Source organism: Microtus oregoni, unplaced genomic scaffold, assembly GCF_018167655.1.
Source record: "Microtus oregoni isolate MIOR12 unplaced genomic scaffold, Mior012 000000F_ref0000247, whole genome shotgun sequence".
NCBI lineage: Eukaryota > Metazoa > Chordata > Mammalia > Rodentia > Cricetidae > Microtus > Microtus oregoni.
In genome coordinates, this window is record NW_024543059.1 from 23,779,335 (window position 1) to 23,787,563 (window position 8,229).

Genomic DNA, 8,229 nt, shown 5'->3' on the forward strand with positions numbered 1-8,229 from the left:
TGTCCATTCTCCAGCTCCAGGGGATCTGATGCCCTGTTCTGGTCTCTATGGGTTCCTGCACACATGCAGTGCACACACATTATACTCATACAATAAAACAAGCAAATAATTTCAAAAGGCTACCAGGTTAACTGGGAGTGGTGGTGCATACCTTGAATCTTAGTACTCAGCTGGTGGAGGTAGGAAGACCAAGAGTTCAAGGCCAGATTTAGCTGTACAGAGAGTTTGAAACTAGCCAGGGATACCTGAGATCTTCTCCTAAACAGCATAGCAAAACAAAACAAAAATAAAAATGAATTATGACAAGACTTTGGATCCAGAGTTACCATAGTATTGTTTTCCTTATGCACAACCATCATACTGTATAGTGTGTGCTATTTCCAGAAGCAAAATTCAGCACAGACATCTGGATCCTAAGAGTTATGAGAGTACAAATGATAGGAGACATGGAAGCTTCCACAAATCCAGAAGTCACCCTTAGGTAGTATTTGATAATATATACATATATACACACACACACACACACACACACACACACACACACACACACACATATATATATATATATGTATATCCACCAATAACAAAGGAGAACTTCTCACTTGAATTTTGTATTCCCAGGCGTGGGCCTCAGTTGCCATGTTCTCACACACAATATTTAAACACATCCTGATCACTCAATGGGGATTAAAAACAAGGACCCTTCCTTTGCGAAAGAAAGGATGTGTGGGACTGCGGCTCATTTAACAGAGTCTGCACAGACGAGCGGCTCGATTAATTTTACTTGTTGAGATTGATATGTGCTTCCTATGGAAGGTGAAGTGACTCTCATCCGTGCCTTTAGAGCCCGGCAAGCTCCAGAAGTGCCATTGCATATGGTGCCTCTTGGAATCAAAGGGCTACAGTGAACCCTGTATCAATCTTTCGGCCCCAGCATCTCCACATCTCCGCCCCACCTACCGCCAGTGCTCACATATGCACTGTCATCACGGGAGGGATGGAAGTTTATTCTGCATAAACAATTTGTCCGTTGGCCGCTCTCTGAGTCTGCCAACCAGGTTGCCAATTCTGATGTCGACACCTGTCCATTTGGAACACGAATGGAAACAGCTATTCATTTCCTAGAAACCATCAAACACCCTGTCTGCGAACAACAGTTCTCCCTTCGCTGCAATATGGGCAAGACATGAATGGGTCACGCAGACAGATACTTGCTGATCAGATCCTCCAAGTCTTTCAATGTCCTTGAAATTGATAATTTCATATCCCTTCAGTACAGTGCAGTTTGGGGCGAGCCACCGTTTTAGGCATGTGTTGTAAGCGGCTGAGACTTCATCTTTGTTATGGAATTGTATCTCATTATCAAAAGTATCCAGAGTTGCTAATGAGACGCTAAAGTCAATGGACGTTTTCAGGTGGCTTTCAAAATGATGTTCTCCTAGTGGAGATAGCAACAAAAATTATGTCCAACCACATTTCAGTTGGATTCTGAAAAGTATGCATATTATCAGACAGGATCAAGGGTATCTCTACAGCATGTATGTGTGTGTGCACATATGTGTATACATGTGTGTGTGTGTGTGTGTGTTCTAACATTTGAGTGCTGGAGACCCCTTTGGCTGTGCACCTTGTGCTCTGCTTTCTGCCTTACAGAGCACCGTCCTGGTCTTTGTAATGGGACATCCTCCCGAATCTTACGCGGCAAATATTTCAGTCACTGCTGCCAATGACTCGCAGATGACATGTCACCACCGAAGTGAACTTTCAGAGCAGCCTGGGCCCTGCCTTTGGGAGCCCCTGCCTGGCAGAGGCTGGGGACTAATGTGGGTTTAATGTTGTCATGAGCCAGGCAGCTGAGCTGGGTAACAATACGAGTCTGTTGGACATGTCTTCTGGGTTGTCACGTTCAATTTGCACATGACCTTCTGGCCAAAAAATGGGAAAGAAGTGGTAGAATGTAGGACTGAAAGCTCATATTATTGCTTTGACAGCTTCACTCATCTTGAAGTAATGCAAAATGCAATTTATATTTATACACTCTGACCTCCTGCACAGGGAAGGAAAGTATCTAATGATGGGCCGAGGTAGCGGAGGAAGAAACAGATCTCAATACAGCTGGAATTTGTCTACGTTCCTGCTCTTCAACCGTTCAATTACAGTCCAAAGACAAATGAAGCAGGGCCAGTGTGCTGGTGAGGTAGGGACACAATTATTTTATAGTGACTGGCTTCTGGCTCTGAGTCTTGGCAAAGGAGGCTACCGCACGCCTTATTGCACTGGAGACGGATAATCTGCTTGCTCCCAGTGGACAAAGGCCCTCCGCTTGTAGGTGTGTCATTATGCCCATCAGAGAGGAGAGAAGACACCAGCCAGCCAGTGACACTCCGGGTATGCACTTGGAAGTTCTGGAGAAAGGCTGACACGTTAATCCTATTAACCAAGATAAATCAAGTCAGGCCGGGTGGTAACTGGGGCATCATTCACTTTGGAGTGGAAATAGGCAGAAGGCAGACAGCGTCATTTTCTATTGTGCACCAGGAAATTTCCTGGCTTTTACGTGTCCCCAAATAGCTTCATTTGGAATAGAAGCCACCAGCTAACTGGGAGAATAAGGGTATTATTGTCCAAATCTTCAGCTATGACCTGAGTATCCCAACCAGTGCTTTAAATGAACAATGGTTCCTGTAAAAGTTGGCCTCCTGGGGTGGGGGAGAGAATTCTAACTTTTCCTAAGGATAGGAAAGGACGGTTTCGGTCACCTACACAAAGCTGGTGGTGCTGGCGGAAGAATGTCAAACTACCACTTTGGGTTTGCATCAAGAGCCTTGCTAGAGATCCAGAGATCAAACTTGAGAGATAAACACAGAACTGAGGACTGTAGCTGACAAGGTGGCAGCGTGCTGTACAGCGTTTCCCCATGCCGCTGTTTCCCCCTTCTTTAGGGGATTAAAAAAAACTTCTGCTTAAGTTTTCTGAGACAGCACACTTTCCCCTACTACAGCTCTGCATTGCCCCTAACAGGCGACTTCTGATGTGGAATGCTCAAATATCTCTCTCTCTCTCTCCCTCTCCCTCTCTCTCCCTCTCCCTCTCTCCCTCTTCCTCTCTCTTTCAAGCTAAGCACAATGGACTCTCTGTTGAGGAATATTGTATAACTCCTACTCTCAACAGAATCCTTTTGGTTTCTTGGTGTTTATCAGTTTAGAACACAGGCTTTCCCATCCTCTAGAAGAAAATCATCTGCGGAGGTCAGCTGGTCAATTTCTCAGCTTTCCTGGGTTTTGACACTATTGATTTCAAGTTCTTAGTATCTTCACAGAGTTAGAAGAAGGTAGTGTGCGGTGGGTATGAAGATAGAGGGGTACAGGGCGGCCACACAGGCATGTTTATCTCCATGGGGACAGCCAAAAGAGATGTACTTATGCATATTGTATGTACATCGTATGCAAGACGCACACTGTGTGTAAGGGATGCACTTTTGGACACTGTCCATGAGAAGGTATCAGGAGCAGCCAGCAAGCCAGAGGGAGGAAGGGCTATTTTCCTGGATGGAGACAGTCTCACACTCTCTCTCCCTTTGGAACTCAGAAAAGGAGTTCTAGGATTGGAGTGAGGACCTAGAAGTTGGGAAGAAACCCCAGACAGGGCAACACCTGCGACATGCTCCCCGTATGGCCAGCACATCCTTTGCCCAAAAGGTACAATTACCTTTGAGAAACTCTTGTTTGCCTCCCCTCTCCCAGTTTGAACTGTCCTCACTGACCAGAGCTCCCAATTCTCCTCCTCCACCAGGTGGTATCACTCCCATGACTTCCTAAACTCTTCAGGTGTTGAAGACACACGCACAATGTCTGGGGAACTCTGGCACCCACCAACACCCTCCCTTAGAGTATCCTAGAGTGACTTCTGAAGGGGTTGGCCAGGTAAGAAGTGGCTTGGTTTCCTAAATGCATCAGATTAGTTGTGGTCAGGTCTGTGACTACAGAAGACAGCCTGGGACTGCACCAAGTACCTTGTGCAACACACTGCCAACTGGGGGGAGGGGGGGCGGGGATGCAGGCTAAAGGCTGGGCACTTCCCAAGCAGATGAGATTTAGAGCGCTTGTCCATACCGCATCTTTTCAGGTACCTGGTGGGCCACAAAACTCGTGCATAAATCTTCCTTTCTTTGTTCCCAGGGATATGGAAATAATTTTTGGACAGTTTGACTCCCTGAAGAAATAGATGAAGCGGTTTGGTAACTAAACCAGGTGAAAACTCTCTGGATACTGACATTGGAATCACTTAACATTTTTCTTTCCTTCCGTCCTTACCCCACACTGTTTTTCTTCCTTCAAGCCCACTCAGCCCAAAGAGTAAAATAGGGGTCCTTTATCTGAGGACTGCTTCTCAACAGAGTATAGTAGGCAGTTTTGTAGGTCCAGAACTTTCTCACAACCGAACTCCTTATTCAGGGCGGGGCATAGGTCAGGATTGAGATCTCTGTTCCGGGGCTGTCTAGGGATGCTAGTCCGCTACCTGAGGCCCTCTCGGGTGCTCAGGGCTGCCTGTCGAGCAGCTAGTTCTCTGTAGCCGGCCCTGCAGGAGTTAAAGCCCCAGACAGACAAAAGCGAGGCTGCGGCAGCTCCTTTTCTCGGCTGTCAGTTGCAAATAGAACCGCTGCCCTCTGTACTTTAACTCCCGACAGAAAGGGCATTTTATTACAGGCTATGACAAGTTGCAGGGAGACCGCGGAGAACTCAATAAGAAGGAGCGGCGAGTGGAATCAAAAACCCTCGGAATGTTTGGAAGACTGAGCGAAGATGGCTCCAAATGATAGGTGTGGGCCGGACTGGAGGTCGTGGCTGCCGGCTGGGCGGGGTGGAAGCCGCGCGGCGACACTGCCCGCCGCACGGGATGCACCCCTGGCCTCCGGTGGCCGCGCTGCGGACGCCCAGAGCCAGTGGGCTGCCCCAGCACTCTCTCGGTAGCCGGCAGCTGCAGCTGGTTGCCCCAGAAAAGTCTGGTCCTACCCCTTCCTCAAATTTGCAACTTTGTGTGTTTTTCATTGGCAGGCGGGAAATGGATGCTTCCCTCTCCCGAGTTGGTTTCTTCCTGGTCCTCTGCGAGAAGCTGCCTGCGATCAGCATTTTGCAAACTTCTACTAGACTTTATTAGAGTTTTCCCCCACCTCTCTTCCCCTGAGTTCCCCTCTTCTCACGAAGTTAGCACGGGAGGGGGAAAGTGATACCAGCGAAGGGAAGAGAAATATTTTCTGCCCCCACCCCGCTTGCTGCTTAGTAAAGTGGCCTCAGTCTGAGCTACCCAGGGTCTTTCTAGGAACTGCTGTCTGAGAGTGGGAGAGCATATCCTCCTCCCTACCCGCCCCCAGCAGTTCTGTAGGCGCTTTTAACAACCTATCTCCCAGTGAAAAACAGTGCTGCGTAGAAACTATGCAGACCGGTAGAACTGCTCTTCCCTAAAGGGCGGTAGTGGGGACCCCTACTAGAAAATAAACACCCCAGCTAGAGGCGGACCTTGTAGAATTCAGGTTGATTTGAGGATGCCCCTTCAGTTGGAGAGTGCTGGAGAAGGGACTTCCGAGGAACCTTGTAATACAAAAGGTGAAATGTGTTTATCACAACTCCATGCTCAGAATCCTTGCCAAGAAAGGCAGAGTTGGTAGTTGTCAAAGCCAGCTGTGCCTCCTGCCCCCCAAACTGATTTGCTTGAAGGGTCCAGCTCAGCCAATACCCCAAATAAGAAAGATGACAAACAGTAATACTCAGGGCACTGTGCAAACGGTTACAAAGAAACTGCAGCTCCCTCTCCCTCTTTTAAAAAAAAAAAAAACCCATGGAAGAAAAAGCACGAGCAATCTTAAATAATTCCATAATCGAGACAGAAAGAGCAGATACACTGTAAAGTCATAGCTTATGGCAAAATGTTTCCTGGCTTCCTGTGTCCTGTTTGGTAAAAAAACAAACAAACAAAATTAAACTTAGCTGAAGCTTTTGGGTTCTTCTTTGACTGGAGAAGTGGCAAGAATCAAAGGTTTTAAAAGTTTGTGGTTTCAAAAAAGACCTGATCTTGGATACATTTTGCCAGATTCCCACCCCTTGCAAACAAAACAGTGCCTTCTAACTTTGTTTTCTCAACTTTCTTTCTCAACCTCACCCCAAGTTTTTTGGTTTCTTCTTCTTCTCAGAACTTGATGCGTTTTCCTTTGTTTCTGCCGAAGTATTTCTGACTTGGATAATTATGAATTATCTGTCCTCTCCCTAGAGCTTTGCGACACTCCCCACTCACTTGCCTCAGCGTGGAGCAGATCCCCACCTCTAAGATCTGACAGCGGTCGGTTGGAGAAGGTTAGAAGGTTCCTGTGGCTTGGGCTGAAACAATGCCCTGGGTACCCAATGTGTGCTGAATAACTACCACAGAAATAGATATTAAAATTAAATAGCCACAAAACTAAGAGGGTGGGGGTAAACATACCACAAAACATGATTTTTACTAACAAGGAAGTTATAAGGTGAATGAATGTAAAGGGTGCTGCTTCTTCCTCTGCATGGTATAAGACTAGCGATTACTGGACCATGAAGAGAAAACTCTGCTTCTCTTCTCCCCTGTTATTTTGTTAGAAATCTTTCAGAACTGAACAAATGCAGAATGTTTGTTCTCAAAAAAAAAAAGTGTGCTTACTACTGCCGAATAAATCTTTAAAAGGCTGTGGTTCTTCTCATTAAATAAGTAGCATATGAAATAATTTTTAAAAACTCTGTCAAAAAAGTTCCTTCAATATTTTGGTTTTGAAATGGTTGTGAGGGGAACAATGTAAACGAAATTACTTCCTCGGCATGGTCTGTGTAAAAGTGAATCCTGAAATATCAGAGAGGGTAAAGGGGCCATAGAGCAATGTGACCCAGGCTGGGGTTGCACTCCCTGACCCTGTGTGCATCTGGGAAAGGCAAAGGTGCACCTCACTCTTCATATTTTTCCTTCCCTCTTTCAATATGGAATCTTGTTTCAATTTATGCTTCAGAATAAAACTCCAGTGCACTTTAACGTCCCTGGACTTTTTATTTTCTCGTTTCTGTCTATGCGTTGCGTCCTTCTCTCTTCCTGCAAAGGACAAACTGTTGAAAGAGGCATGCATCTGAGATTTCCCCCAGATCCTTCTAGGAAGGAAAGGAATGGGTGGTGGTGGTGGTAAGTCAGAGACTGTGGAAGCTTGTCGTCGACAGTTATGCCTCTGGGAGGAAAATTAGTCACTCCATGAAGAAGGGTCACCTACAGAAAATCAAAGTAGGAGCCATCCTTGTAAATGAAATGGCTCTTGCTGAGGAGGTCTTACCTCGGGAATTAGATGAGCAGAAGAAGCCATTGGGAATTATATGATGGAAGCAGGAAGTGGGTGACTTTGTAAACTTGAATCAATGAGTATGAGAAAACTCCCAGGATCCTCCCTTCACCCCAACCTTTGCAAACATTTCAAACATCTTGCTGAGGCCCTGGAAAATGGTCAGCAAGGGAAAAGCAGCTCCTCTAGAAAAGAATAGGTGGTAAAGGAGTTGGGGGGGGGGCTAGTTTTTGCAGCCTTCTTCTCTTCTGAGACTCAAAATAACAAACTCAAGTGGTTGCCCTCACCTTGTCTATCTTCCTTAGCAAACTTGACATCATGGAAGAAACATGACTTGTGAATTATTAAAGAGGAGCTGGTTGACTTTTAACCCTGGGTGCATTGCTCAGACCCCATTACCTGCGCATTTATCGGGGAATGTGTTACAAGAATTACAGGGTATGTAAGCCATAAAGAGGAGAGGAGAAAGCAGAGGTAAGAGGTTGTAAAAATACCAGGGAAAGCTGTGTGTATATCTAACCATTCCCGACACTCAAATGGATGAGTAATATGTTTCAGAAAACTAACTGTTCCTTTAAGAAGTGTGTGTGTGTGTGTGTGTGTGTGTGTGTGATGTGATGTGTGTGTGTGTGTGTGTGTATGTGAGAGAGAGAGAGAGAGAGAGAGAGAGAGAGAGAGAGAGAGAGAGAAGAGAGATTCTATGGCCAAGGGGAAAGAGGTGAATTCAATGAAAGTTTAGCCTCTTTACTGCCGACTTCCTCATCTTCAGTTTTTTTTTACTATTTTAAAACTCCACTTACTTTAATAAATTCTTAGGTTTATGAACAAAAAAAAACATATCAAGGGCTCTTCATACTCCCCCCCCCATCTCAGATACAACTTCTACTTTC

At 45.8% G+C, this 8,229-nt stretch overlaps 1 long non-coding RNA gene across 3 annotated transcripts; it reads left to right on the forward strand.

The window, feature by feature from the left end:
• Positions 1-3,588: 3,588 nt before the first annotated feature.
• LOC121450624 lies at positions 3,589-7,026 on the forward strand. Of its 3 annotated transcripts, XR_005974627.1 has the most exons (5): positions 3,589-3,698; positions 3,793-3,923; positions 4,179-4,250; positions 4,707-4,819; positions 5,055-7,026. It is a non-coding gene; the product is annotated as an uncharacterized LOC121450624 (long non-coding RNA). The 3 variants fall into 3 exon arrangements; XR_005974626.1 differs by having other exon boundaries at positions 4,179-4,819; XR_005974625.1 differs by lacking the exon at positions 4,707-4,819.
• Positions 7,027-8,229: the final 1,203 nt, after the last annotated feature.